We start from the raw sequence: 14,724 nt of genomic DNA on the forward strand, positions 1-14,724 counted from the left end.
TAACACTGGCTAAAGACGCAGCGCAGAAAATACTTCAACATAATTGAGTCAATTTTATTAGTAAGGTGGAAAAAATAGGACATTTAATTAACCCAATTATCTAAATAGACGACTAAACTGTTTTTCCTCTTAACAAGAATTCGACAAACATTCTACATTTCTGATTGAATTTTTTTTTCTTTTTTAAGACTTTAGAAATATAGGTCCAAGCAGAAAAAGGTCAACTAAAATGAATTCCAAATGTGTTTTTTTCTTAATTAGGCATGCGCGTTTAACAGCATTGTTAAATTAACGAGATGACGTTAATCACAGAAGGCCATAATGGATTTTTCCAGTGCAGAATTATGATGGAGAAAATAGCCCATAAAGCGAGAAAACTGTTTAAACATAAATTTATGATGACATTCAATTAATTAAATTGGCCAATAATAGCGGCTCTTAAATGTACTAATGTGAACTGTTTTTTCAGGCTCAGATTGATTGAATTGAAAACTAAAAGAGGAATAAAGAAGACGTTGAATTGGAAAAAAATAAATAACTAAATAAAAATGAATAAACGTTGAACATCGTTTACTGGAAGAAAACCGGCCGACACCTCCGACAGTCAAGTTCCAGATGCCATACGGTGTCATTCCACAACACTACGCGTTTTACGCACACACCAAACCCAACACACACTGACTCACGCACGCACACACCGACACACGCAGGGCTTCTCCTCTCCACCGCACTCCAACTTACTGCCAGTTTGGGTGTTGTCCTCTTCTCCTATTCCTCGGCAGAAATTCTAAACAGGATGACATTACGCGCGTCCCAGCTCCTCCATATCCGACTTTCGCTTCATCCGAACAGGCAGTTGTCGGTCAGTTGGGGGGCAGCGCCCCCGGCTCCCATCCCCGCACAGCTGCGCTCCATAACCCGGTAGTCCGCGCGCATTCCAGCCGACCGCCGTGCCTCTGGTTGGGCCGCGCAGCGCCGCGCATGCAGCCCCGCTCCCTGTCTGCAGCTCCGCTGTCTTCTCTCCGCTCGCCCTGCAACAAGAAAAGCCGTTTATGGCGACACACAATGTGAAAAGGGGGCCGATTTAAAAAGAAGAATGCAAGCAAGAACAACAAAAGTCAGTTATAGCAAAGTCTGTGCCTCTCCTATCTTCCACCCCCTAGCTTAGCCCACATAATGAGCAGGAAAAAAGCTTTATATTTTGTTCACTGGGTATTCACAGATAATTTGAAGCCATTGTTTCTGTCACAGATGGTTCTTTTTAATACAATAACGGTGCTCTTTGTGAATAGCGAGCCCACAATAAAAATCTAAAGCGTCCTCCTGAATAACCATTTTGTTCTCTCTTGTATAGGCCGAACAAAAGCGCCAGTGAGGTAATGGCCTGCCTTATTGAAAGCCTCAGAATGGGGATTTGATAAAGATTTTTTTTTCGCTCTTTTTTCTTTTACAAAGTACACGGCAATGTCAAAGAGAAACCGACACGGGATGAAAAGAAAAAAAAAGTAAAAAAAATGTGTCAGCCAATGGTAACAACTTTTGATATTATTATTATTATTAATATTGTTATTATTATTATTAGTTAACTTTGCCAGCAGTCAGTCCTGGTGGTTGTTTCAGGAGGGCAGGTCAGGTGCAGGCATGTTATGGATTTCACAATAGAGCTTAAATCCAGAATACATTAGTCTCCAGAGGTCTGGGGTAGATTTAGCACATCTCATAATTCTGCATTGGGTGTGTCAAGTTGTGCTCCACAGAATGAAACCTTCTAGGGAGTGCATATATGCAGAGACTCCTGCAGACAGCCCGTGTTTCTAATTCTACCCTTCTAACTACAATTGCTCAGAATATATATTGCATGCCCTTAAAACGCTGATAAGGCACTGTGAAATGTCATAAATGCAGGGGTGTTAATAGGAGGGAATGAGGGTGACTAATGCAACCTGCTAAGGTTGAGTTGCACGCCTGCAGCTGTATGTATGTGTGTGTGCAGTCAACATGTATCACCCCCTCCAGGATGGACTCTAGAGTTGTCAGGGGGCCACCTCAGTCGGTCGGCAGTTGATGTAATTCGTAATTAACTTAGGGCTAATCAATAAAGCATTTAACAGACGCACAATGGACACACAGGGGATGATCCCAAAGCAAACATATTGGATGCCACTGATCGTTACAAGGTGAGGACACCCTGTCCATCACAGGGATTGAGGGTGGAGGGCAGCGGGAGAAGAAAGGCGTGTGAGATGAAGGGATGAGGAGAGCTGAGAAAAGAGATGAATAGAGAGAAGAAGAGAGGACAGAGCAAGCCGGATGAAGGCAGGAATAATGGATCATTGGAAAGTGAGGAGAGGAGAGCACAGAAGCCAGTTCTAAATTCTGTAACACAGAGCGACTCCAGAGGAGTTTCATCCTCCTTAACTTTAGAAAAACAATCAAAACACAAACAAGTGGCAGATACAGTGGGCTTCATCTTGTTTCTTAAATGAAAATGAGTGCAGGAGGTGTAAACATTTCAAAAAGGCACAGTCGTCCATTTTGTCTGATGCTTTTTATAAAACTCTTTAAAAATGTGACACTTAAGAAGTATAAAGTTTAAAACATTTTAGAACAGAAACAATACACATCATTTATTGCTCTTTTTTATGGCATTGGGTCAAATGTGGAAGAAACAACTTATTTAGCTTTCAAAATAAAAGCCATGTACTGATGCACACAGTAAGTGAGACGCTTAACATTTCTAGAACGCCACTTTTCAAGTCAGCAAAACCGAAGATCACAGATGTCCCACATGCAGGCATTCAAACAGGAGACAGTGTGAGGGGATTAATCTAAACTAAAGCATATGGAGAAGTTAACAGGTGAACAGACTGTTTGAGTAAAACTGTGGGAAGAAAAGCAGCAGGGGAAGATTTGAAGAGGAGGGACAGACAGGCAGGCAGGCAGACAGACAGGCAGAGAGAAGATCAGCACTTTGAGTGTGAATAGGCTCGGCAATAACGAAATGCTACTCTTTGACTTTATCTGATCAATCTGTGCCACACAGTCTAAATCACAGCTATGCCGCTCCTATTAGACAGCTGGAGCACTTTTAATTATAAACCCATCCGCAAAGGCCGGCGAATGTGATAGCATGTTTGAAAAAGCAAAGAGGGAGGGAGAGAAGGTCCGCTGGCACCACGAGAACATTTAGAAAAGGCCGGCATCATCACTGCATGCTAATGTGCTTCACACAGAGGCTGCCTGTTGACACATATGCGCACAACAAATGTCCACTCACACATTTGTGCTCTCAGAGACGCTCACACAAATCACATTACACATACACGCTAACATTTCCATATGCATGAGAGCGGGCACATTTGCAGCTTCTGTTTTTTGTGTTTCCTGCAGCTCGGCCTGATGGGAGAACCGCAGCGAGCTTTTTCTCCCTTTGTGCGACTGCGTTGCTTGTGTGTGAGGGCGTGTGTGTGTTAGATGCAGACACGTTGACACAGTATCCATTGAAAAGGGAGGCCCTGGTTGAAGGAGATGCAGCCAGCCAACTGTCAATCATGGCAGACGCACAAACTTTACCGCACACACATTCATTAGCACTGAAATACTCGTCCTTGAGCAGAGATAGCTGCACTGTGGAAGAGCTCTTTTCAGGGAAGGTTCTCAACATTTAATATGTCCAATGGTGCTAACTCAAGTCTGCTTTTCAAGCCATCTTTCCTTCCTCTCATCCATCTATCCTGATTCAAACTTTACCATCTGAAAACTGCAAACTTGATGTGCCAACAGCTCTTTGTGCAAAGCAACAAACTCCAGGTGGCTCTCTGAAAATAGAATCTGGACGTATTCATGATTTCACCTTGAATTAAATCATAAAAGAAATTCATGAAATGGTTTTCTTTGTGGACATATGAAGAAGGAGTCACGGATGTGTCAAAGATTAAAATGAAAGCAGATCAGGTATTGATCAGTTTATGCACTTCCATCTGTCTACTGTAATCCTTCATCAGTTGTTAAGTTTACTGAATCAAAGTCGAGAGCCTGGTGTGATTTCAGTTAAACATGAAAAAATGTACACAATAAAAAAATCAAACACAATAAGTGATCTTTAAAAACAGACGATCACAGAAATGCTCTGATGTTGCAAAACTTTGAAACAGAAAAAAAGTTCTTTATGTAAAAGTAAAAAAAAAAAAAAACCTGGTCGGCTGAACTTGGTAATGTATTTCCTCTTGTGCAGTCTTTCTGTAGCCTGACATCAGCTCAGCTCTACATATGTGATCACAGGGTGTCAAATTGAAGGTTCCACTATTGAAGATTCAGCCCAAAAACCAGCCTGTGACCATCCAATGCACAGCTTTGATGCTGCGTTCAGCTTTGGATGTGGACAGACAACTGTTCAGACTTCAAAATGCAACTCTGAACATAATTTAACATATGTAGACATCATTTTCAAATTTATCTTCTTCAATGTGAGCATGGGAGAAATTTGAGAAGTGCAGGACAGAAGCTGGAAAGTTGAGGATTAAGGCTTTGAAGATACCAAAGTGCTGACCACCTACAGAGCTTTAATGCTCTGGTCAGTCCAGCACCTTTTGTTCCCAGGAGAGAAGGAAGTGCAAGCATACAGCTGTCAGGTATTTGCTGAACAACACGCTGCACTGGATCTCATTAATTTAGAAATCTCTGCTAACAGTTTAACAGAGCAGCACAGAAAGTTTCCAGTGGTTGCCCCCTTTTTTAAGTCCATTGCCTGGGTTCACTGATAAAGTTCCCTAATAACATTATTAATCAAACGACTCTAAAGTGCATTTTTGCACACATTCTTTGTTAAGGAATAACAATAAAAATCCCATGACTTTTACTGGTGGCATTTTCAAGTATTTTCACTTTTAAGGCAGATCTTAAAAGTTGTGCCAGTAAATGAATCTGACGTCATACTTTGATGAATTTTTCCCTCCAATACATGAAAGAAAACCAAGGGGCTAAACATAAAGCAACAGTGGAGAACATCCATACGCAGTGCACGCTTGTTGGCTCCATTTGAAGTGTCCTTGAAATTTGGACAGCTCCAGTTCTGATGTAATCCCATCTCCGAGAGACAAGCACCCACATTTGGTCAGAGCCAAACGCAGACATGAGAACACATCAGATAATCAAACTTTTAGGAAACTCAAGGAGACTCATGACTCAACCCCAAGACAGTGTCACCTGGATAAATGAGAACCTTCACCAACATCAGAGAGTCATGGGTGACACTTTTGTCCTCGGTGTTATCTGATGCTCATTACTAGGTTTACAATGCATTTTATATAAAAGAACAATGAAGAAACAATTCTCTCTGTTATGTGTTTATGAAAACGTCTAGGCCTGAAAAAAAAAAATTCTCTGACGAGCATGATCTCTTGATTGATAGGTGAGCATCAAATAATCAACTCTTCAGCACCCTAATGGTCCGTGTTCCAGCTACTACAATGAGTCATTCCTGATTTGGCAGTTTTGATAAAAGCCAGTGGTTTTGTGACAAATGTGTGACAAAGGTCATACAAACCATCAAAAACAGGCTTCAAGTTACCCCAATAAAAGACAATGAATGAGTAACTGCTGGACAACCTATTTTGGGGGCTTAAAACAGATGAAGGTGGTCAGTTTCTCTTGAATCTTATCTACATTAGGAGTAAAAAAAAAAAAATCAAAGCCCCAACACTTATTTAACCCCATCCCTCTCAATGCATTTTTTTTATTGAAACCCACCAATTTCAATGATCTCTGTCCATCTGATTCTAATGCTCATGCTTTGACCAATTGGGGAATGTAGAATTTTCCCCAACTGTCAAATTTCCCATATTTGGGTAAATATTCATTATGTTTGGAGAAATATAAACTGTTTGGTTTATTTTTTTAAGTTACAGTTTTTGTTACCTATCAACAAATTCCATTGATTTTTCCCTTGTGGAGCTCAACATTCCGCATTCTATCAGTCTTGTACCAAATCTTCCAGTGGCAAAAAAACATGCAAGAGACTAAATAGCCACGCTTAGCTAAATCCCAATTTAGCGATGCTGTGCTTTGATTCTGTGACAATAGAGATCAAATATTTTCTAGTAATAATTTGAGATTATTTTTCTTTGAGATCAGGCTTTCACAATCTTAATCAGATAATGGCAGCTGTGAGTTTTTTTATAATGGTTACTGAACTAGCTCTACTGATTGAGATTTGGAGGCTATGCCTTACAGCTGAGCACAGGTTTTTTTTAACCTGGTAAAAATCCTTTGTGAAAACAAACACCACTCTAAGGTAATAGGATTTTCTACAGAGAGAGATATCATAACATGCTAAACACAGATTATGCTAAATGTCATTTTGTGAAGAACCAGACGTCCAGATTTTTTTGAGCGAAGGGTTAGATTTAAGATGAAAGTCACATGACACTTAGTGCTGAAAAGACTGCAATCATCACATCAGGGTTTTAGTATCTTGCTGGAGATTAAAATTTGGTAGAATTAGGGGTTTTTGACAGTGTTAATGAGTAAAAGACTTGAATTCTAACTCATATTGTTTAATTTAAAGCCACTTCTTTAAGTTATTTGAGGCTTCTGATAAACCAGAAAATTACAGCCTTCAATCAAAAATGTAATGTCAAAACTGATCATTTTAACCAGACATTTCACTTCATTTAGATCCAAATCAAAGCTTCAATAAAGGATTTTTCCAGTGCACTTGATGGACAGCTAATAATGATCAAACCCATGTAGAATAAGGCTCGGTAATTGGATAATCATCAGAAGAAAAAAAACAGACTGTTGCTTTGAGCATTAAAAACACATATAAACGTAATATTCACTGATTATTACTAACTTTAAAATTAAAATTTGAACTGAGATTATTTATGTTATTACTGATAGTCAGTTTAGCAGAGTGGCTCCAGGATAACTCATCATTTGAGTGACAGTTCTATGTGGTATAGAGTCTGATGCAGGAGCTGGAGTGAAATGGGACAAAAACTAATTTGAATCTGGTTTGCAGCCTTCTATCAAGTGAAAGGAAAACCCAAAAGAACACAAAGTCACTTATCAACTCAGGAAATACTAACACAAGGGCAATCAGATTGAAGTGTCATCACTGCAACCTTTTTCAACAATAATGTTTTTTAAGGTCTAACACTTTTAGATAAAAAAAAAAAAATCTCTGCACCTTTATCACACTATGCAACAGGAGAAACAAATCCCAATCTTCTGTTTTCTTGTTGATGGATCAATGATTTACATACAGAAAATTTGCTCTTAGCTTTTCCCTCTATCCATGTTTTACTCAGACACCACGAAAACATTGATTGTGTATTTTCAAAGTATCTTGTAAATCTGTCAGCTCTAGTGCAGTGCCCTTCCAAAAGGTGCTTGTTTGGAAAGAGAGCTCAGTATTTCGACCGACTGAGGAGATTGAGGAGCTGGAGTGGAATGTGCAACTGACATTCAACTGCTATGATTAAGTATTGGCATCACGGTGCAAGATCTTTTCTGTGTGGCATTACCTGATGATTGTACACACAGGAATGAAGCTATATAGCTCACCTGGAATATTTTTGATTAAAGAAAGTTTTATGATTATGAAAAAAGGGCTATAAGTGAGCCAGAATTAACTATACATGCATGACGCTTCTAAACACAGTCTACAACTAAGAAAGAAATACATAAATTAACAAACACAGCTTTTCTGAGGATCATCTAGCAAGACCTTTTAGATAAAAAATTACCAAGATATCCATTTTGTAAATATGAGTGGACTTTTATGATGTTATTTTATTATATTTATTGACTCTCTTGAGACGCATATTTAATTTGGAGGACTAAACAATAGTCCTGATGATAATGAATTATAGGGACTAGGTTTATGGAGAAAGAAGGACTTAAGGTTGAGGCTGAACTAGGTGATACAAATGAATTAAAATGAAACCAATGTTCATCAGTGAATTGCTGTACTACCTTTGTGTGTGTGTGTTCCAACTCTCGTTTTTATCTCCTTGTGGGGCCACCACCTCTCAAAGAGCCATTATGACGACCCTTTGCAGAAACGGGACTATAAAGCAAAAGATTCACACACTTTTGAGGGTTACAACCCAGTTAGGTGGTCAGCGTTGATAGCTAAGGGTCATGGCAGCAGGGTAGAGAGAACTTTCACCACAAGAAAAACATCAGTATGTGTCTGCGTGTGAAGCTGGACGTTGCCTACGTTTCTGACATGTCTAAATATTTTTTATGTTTTTTGTAAAACATTTATAGATCATATATCATTTTAAAATGTAAATAAGTAAGTACCACTCCAGTCATCTTTTGATTTATTGTAAATGCAATCCCAGGGGTCTTATAAATATGACTATGGTGTTTTTAGGCAACATTAAATAAGCTGTGTTGTTTTCTAGGACATAGTTTCTGCAGAGCGGCAGGAGTTCATCAGAGTTGCAGGTGGGACTGTTGGCACAGAGTAAGCCTGCCTCCATGTCCTCTTATCTATCTGTTTACACTCTTCCGTTAGCTAACAGCCCCTCACACCCCAAATCTACAGTTATCGGTGCAACAAAAATGGTGAGCAATATTTGAGCTATCGAGCCGTAAGGTTTTGAGCCAGATGCCAGTTCGGATGAGGAAAATGAAGACGTTCATGGATCTATTTGTCTGCAAGTGAATGCATTGGTGGCACACTGGTGGTAGCACCTATGTCACTCCTACAAGCTTTTTCCAAACGCTTTTCTTTTTTTGTCTTCTTCTGATTCACAAAGATTTTAATAAAGAAATGCTTAGAAATATAATTGTAAGATTAATTTTCTCTATATCTGTCCTCCATAAGGAAAATACCACAAGAACGTGTTAAAAACACCAAAAATATAATTTTCACTGCAGTAGGTCTATAATTGACCTTGTATGTTCAATATTTCAGAAACTTTTCTTTACTTCTCTACTTTTAAAATCTTCATGTAAACTGTCTCTCATGTGCCCAAAACTCAATCAGTAAAAGTAAAAAAGAAAAAGAAAATTCTGTCATTCTTACTTTTGACTTTTGTTGTAAAGATTTAGACAGGAGATATGTCTGGCTTTGTCTCCTAGGCCCAATTTAATGGGCCAAAAATCGTTTTTGCATTTCAGACATGCAGCTCTACACATACCTAAAAATGTTTGGATAATACAACTTCTGTTACTTTATAATTTTACCATTCTTTCTCAAAACACTTTGAGGACTTAAAAGATTTTGAGACATTGCAAACATAGCAAGAAACTTTTCAGTTTGTAGTTTCTAATCTTTACAACAAACCCAAACACAACTCTCCAACACAGCTTGTCTCTTGACTGTTTGCAGGCCAGTCCAACACCCATACCATGTCTTTGATACCAAGCTTTGGTAATCTTCTGATGAAACATGAGGCTGTTGTTGGAAAACAGAACATTTATAGTAGATTATGTTACTTAAACTATTTTTAAGTAACACTTTATAACACTTTTTAAGTAACACTTTAAGCCTGAAGAACTCAGTTGTTCAAAATCAAGATGATTTTTGAGCACAATGAGTCCCCCCCCAAAAAAAAAATATTGGTGGAGTATATAATTAACTGATTCAGTACAAGGAACTAAATCGCTTTGTCTACTGTTTTTTTTGAGAAGTTTTAAACATGGATCTCAAAAGTTGGACTAATGAACAAAGACGTAAATAACTATATTACATATGTACACATATAGGATGTTTCACAGTCACTCCATCATACACTGACTTCTCTCCTCTCCTCTCAAAGCCACCACTGGTTTTGTTTATGGGCCAATTTGAATGAGAATGAATCGCTCTCGTCTGTTTCTAGAAAGCGGTCTAATCCACGCCGGCTGCTGCGAGGCCCTGGCCCTTTGTTTGGGATTATTGCAGCTTAGAGCTAGCTAACAATAAAGAGATGAGCAGCTCACCTCGTCGCCATTAATGAAGTGTGGAGAGTCATTTAGCCTTTAGCTAGCTGTTACTGAGCCGAGATGATACCTACACACATGCCTGCACACACACACACATTTGTTTACCCATATGTTTGAGAGACTAACTGATGCAACATATTTAAAAATCTTTCCACACTTAAATATCACCTTGTTACACTCAATATTCAGTGCTGATCTGAAGTGTGCTAAAGGATGACTTTAATGTTAAACAAAATACAACAATTAAACTTCTCATTTAAATCAGTTACGTAGTCTTCTAAGTATTCTTCCCCAAGCAAGTCTCACTCCAATCATCTTTTGATCTATTGTAAAGAGGTTTCAAGTGATCTTTTAATTACGATTATGCCATTTTTAGTGGCAGAAGTTAATCAGAATTTCGCCTGTAGTTAATGGTAGGATCATTGGGATGGAGTAACCCCGCCTCCTCTTCCCCTCCCTATTGCTGAAAAGGGCTCGGTGCAGGGATCTTGTGACCTGCCCAGCGTATTTTCTACATCACAAATCCCATATTTCATGGAGCAAGTCGCAGTTTCTTACACAGTATGGCCAGGTGGTTTGACTTACACTCAGGGGTGACTTATGTGTGTTTTTTTTTAAATAAATATGCTCATTCATTCATTTTTTTCTCCCACTAACAATCGTTTGCCGTCTAACAGCTGTTTCGCGCTAACAACCACTGGTAGGCACTGTAGGTAAGTGTATCAGTATTTGCTAATGACAGCAGCGCAGAAGAAGAAGCGCCGTCCAAAACAAACATGAAGGAGAATCTGATTGTTTTCTTCCCAAATTTTTTATATTTTTCTTGTTTGCATCATTTTCTTTTCTTTGACAAATGCTGGTCATCAAACTGGGTTATAGTGACATTGCAGTACAGTAAACCCTTGTTTTTCGCGGGGGTTACGTTCCAAAAAGACCCCGTGATAGGCAAAATCCGTGAAGTAGAAACATCTATTTTTTTAAACTATTATTATACAATTAAATACTCTATTATACATTGAAAAGAAAGAACACACCAATTTACAGGCTCAAGCATTTGTTTCACAAATAAAAGTACTTTAGAAACCTTTTTTTCAACAAATAACTCTGTACTGTACTGTCAAATAATATTTTTAATGTATGTGAACAGAAGGCTTCAAATCGCGGACATTAGCCCCGCCCACCGCGACCCGAGTATTGGATTAAACGGGAGAAAATTTAAAATGATTATGAAAAAAATACAAAGTACAGTGGGACAAATAGTGACTCAGGTGTATGTCACTGCTTTACAGACTGAGCCGCTGCATCCTGACTCCGCTCTGCAGTGTTTTCTTCTTTTGAAGCCCGCGGTGCAGCTGTGTTTGTTCGGGAGAAGAGCATAGTGATCGGCAGTTGTTGTCGCTCTTTTTTCTGCTTTGCAAAAAGATCCTTATACACCGACATGCCACCATCAAGAGAATTTGCACGTAGTAATGAAAATTTGGCAAGCTGATTTACGTACGTGCACATATTAAACTGCAACGTTATTGACGCACAGGTAACCGGCAAACCGCGTTATAGCAAGGGATCACTGTACTGCTGAAAACACGGTCATTCAGATGCTGGCTTCCTGCAGGTAAAAATCGGTGTAAAAAATCTCTAATTGATTGTACTCTGAATGAGCTTGGCGGATTCCCCCCAAAATTGCGACTCAGACTCCGGAACTTGAGTTTTTTTCTTTTTTACTTTGTTTTTTAGGTTCCTGCAACCTTTATTCCGGAGTGACATGAGAATTTTTTAAACAGCATCTTTTGTCTGCTCCTGATTCACACCAATTTAAAAAAAAGAAATACTCATAAATGGAATTTTAAGCTGAATTTTCTTAATTTACAGTGGCATGAGAAAGTTTGGGCAACCCTGATAATTTTCAAGATTTTTCTTCATAAATCATTGGTTGTTCAGATCATCAATGTCAGTTAAATATATCATATAGCAGATGAACACAGTAATATTTGAGAAGAAATGAAGTTTATTGGATTTAAAGAAACTGTGCAATAATTACTTAAACAAAAATAGGCAGGTGCTTAAATTTGGGCACCCCTGTTGTTTTAATGAGTTGACTACCTTTAGCAATAATTATTGGAACACAAAATTTGTTTTATAAGCTCATTGACCCTTGACCTACATACACATGTGAAGCCAATCATGAGAAGAGGTATTTAAAGTGGCCAAGAGCAAGTTTTTCTCCTCTTTGCATCTTCTCTGAAGAACTTTCTCATACCACTGTATGTCCTCCAACATCAGAAAAAGGCCACAAGAACATGATAAAAACACAAAAAACATGATTTATGGACTAGAATTGGTATGGACCAATGAAGACTTAACACCTCTCTTTCAATTTATTATAAAATGTATAAATATGATAAGCGTTGTTGTAACATCAGCTGAGTAAACAGTTTATTGTTATATTTAGCACTGTTTTAAAAATACTATGTTAATAATTTCTCTAAGACATCTAAACATCCTTAATTACTGCCCAGTCTTTTTAATGCAATAAAATACCTTAATCTCACAGACATGTTTCTAAAATCATTCCTAAAACACATAAAATTTTGAAATGTTAAAGAAGCCACAAACAAAAGCAATAGGTACACTTTCATGCTCACCAGATTTTGAATGTCGGGGGGGGGGGGGGGTTGTAAACCATGGCCATTGGGGTAGGTGAACTGGGACAAACAGGAAAAGCAGGAAGATTTAAGCTTTGGCAGAAACACACACGGATTGCAGCGATCCACACAGAGTATGCTGGCATGTCTTCTGACAAAGTGAATGAGTTTGATATCTGATTAGAGGAGAGAGAAAGAGGACACGTGTGATGTCTATCCAGGTTTGTGGATGAGTGTGGCAGAGTCAAACCTCTGTAATGGACTTGGACAGTGTGCACGGAAATGGCTCCACATGGATTACATACCAGGACAGTCCCCTGTTATTTACATGCATGAAAGCACATGGAGCATACAGGTGCATACAATATTAGAGAAAGGGAACAGAGCCAGATTTATGCGACTGTGAATCATTCCCCTTCATATTAGTGTTCTTTCAAAAACCAGAAACAGCTTCAAAATTGCACACCATTAAGTTCATGTGGAAAGGTCAATCATGAAACAAAAAAAAAAAAAAACAGACAATTAAATCAGACAAGTTCTGAGCAAGTCTATGTAAAATGTCCCATTTAGTTCAAATATAAGAAAACAAATTTCAAATGGGTTTTCATTGAAAAGTTGCTTTCCTGATTTAAACAGAAAAATTACGAAATTTTCATCAAATAGGCAGTGTTAAAAACATAAATGCAAGAAAACCGATGATTGTATAAACACTTGCATATAACCTATCCACACGTACATAGCTGTCGATTTACTCTAACAGTTTGGTGTCATGTTTTTTCATGTTTGCTTGACAAACCAACACATCTGACACATGTCAATATTTGAGGTTTGCTTTGGTACATCTTACTTTGTTCGGTCAGCTGGTGCTAACAAGTTTAACAAAAATCTCGTCATTGAACAAGACACTATTTCTTGATCTGTAAAAAGAGTATTTTCTTAACAGTAATATTAATTAAGAGTCAAAAAAAGAGTCCAACCATAGTTTAGCAATTTTTAAAAATTTGATGATTTTAGTTTTATGTGATTCAGAATAACACCATGAAAACGTAATTTATAAACTTTCATTCATGGTTCTGTTTAATTGAAAAAGTCCAGGATGTGACAAATGATCAAAATAGATAATAAGTTGGTTTACAAAAAGGCAAGATGAACTATAAATACATTTGTCAGTCAACCTTAGGCTACTAATAGGAATTTCTCCTTTTTTGCATTACTTGCGGAAACAAAAGTGTAAAAAATACACTTTTTTTCCATCCAGCAATGTCTTCAGGCTACAAGAATGACCAGCTATGTCAGCAACCCAAAAGTCAACAAGCTGCAAAGTCCGAAAGCCATAAATGTTCAGCGTTTATCTACAGGGTGAAAAAGCTAGTGCCTCACTGATAATGTGCGTGTGTGGCTCAAATACTGTGGCCAGAGCAAGTCACGACTTAACGCTTCCTGAACAAACTCACACTTGTTTCAGTCCTATTTAAACAGGACCTGCAGAATTTCACAACTAGTTCTAAAGAGACGCAGTATGTGTGGAAGTCTACGGGAAACCAAATCAAGACCGCTCGCGTAAAACTGTGTGTGTGCTTTTATGACTATGCGTAAACCGGCAAACGTTGATAATGTGGGGTCTTTGTGTTTCAGTTGACTACAGCATTCACACTTGACTCCATGTCTCAGAAGAATCTGAGGACAGACTGCTGTGATTTAAAAAAAAACATATTTATGCTGCCAAACCAAGCAGGAAACAGAAAAAAACAATAAAAAGACAAATCTAACTCTTGATTGATTGAAGGAAAAGAAGAGGCTGAGCGTAAGCAACCATAAATTCTTATCTTTAAACAGTTTATTCCCAGGGTTGTGGAGATGAGGACTGTTAGTCCTCATGTATTGTCTTTAACACCATCCTTTGGTAACATATAATAAAATAGAAAGAGCTTGAAAAAGTGTTTTTAATTCTTTGCAATCAGCTGTTGACATGGAATATCTTGCAAGTCAGATGGTCATTGATAATGCACAGGGAGATAACGTGTTTAAAAACATATAACAAATGTATTCTAATGTCACCAGTAAACACATTTAATGCAATAAATTGTACAATGGTAAAACATTGGAGTGTATCAAGTTTAGTTCCTGATTTAACCTGTTT

At 38.1% G+C, this 14,724-nt stretch overlaps 2 long non-coding RNA genes across 6 annotated transcripts in view; one reads left to right on the top strand and one right to left on the bottom strand.

Annotated features, from left to right (window-relative positions):
- Positions 1-14,724, bottom strand: part of LOC101162358 (uncharacterized) — a 176,778-nt gene that overhangs the window by 42,141 nt on the left and 119,913 nt on the right. For 4 of the 5 annotated variants that reach the window (XR_013655569.1, XR_013655570.1, XR_013655571.1 and 1 more), the window contains one exon: positions 742-1,031. This is a non-coding gene — a long non-coding RNA (uncharacterized LOC101162358). Of the gene's footprint in view, positions 1-741; positions 1,032-12,584; positions 12,645-14,724 lie in introns of all 5 variants that reach the window. The other variant, XR_013655572.1, reaches the window with a different exon arrangement.
- The window catches only part of LOC144991898 (uncharacterized), a 96,589-nt gene that overhangs the window by 1,581 nt on the left and 80,284 nt on the right, over positions 1-14,724 (top strand). The gene's annotated exons all lie outside the window — the stretch shown is intronic.

Source organism: Oryzias latipes, chromosome 4 (genome assembly GCF_053564925.1).
Source record: "Oryzias latipes strain Hd-rR chromosome 4, Olatipes_Hd-rR_3.1".
Taxonomy (NCBI): domain Eukaryota; kingdom Metazoa; phylum Chordata; class Actinopteri; order Beloniformes; family Adrianichthyidae; genus Oryzias; species Oryzias latipes.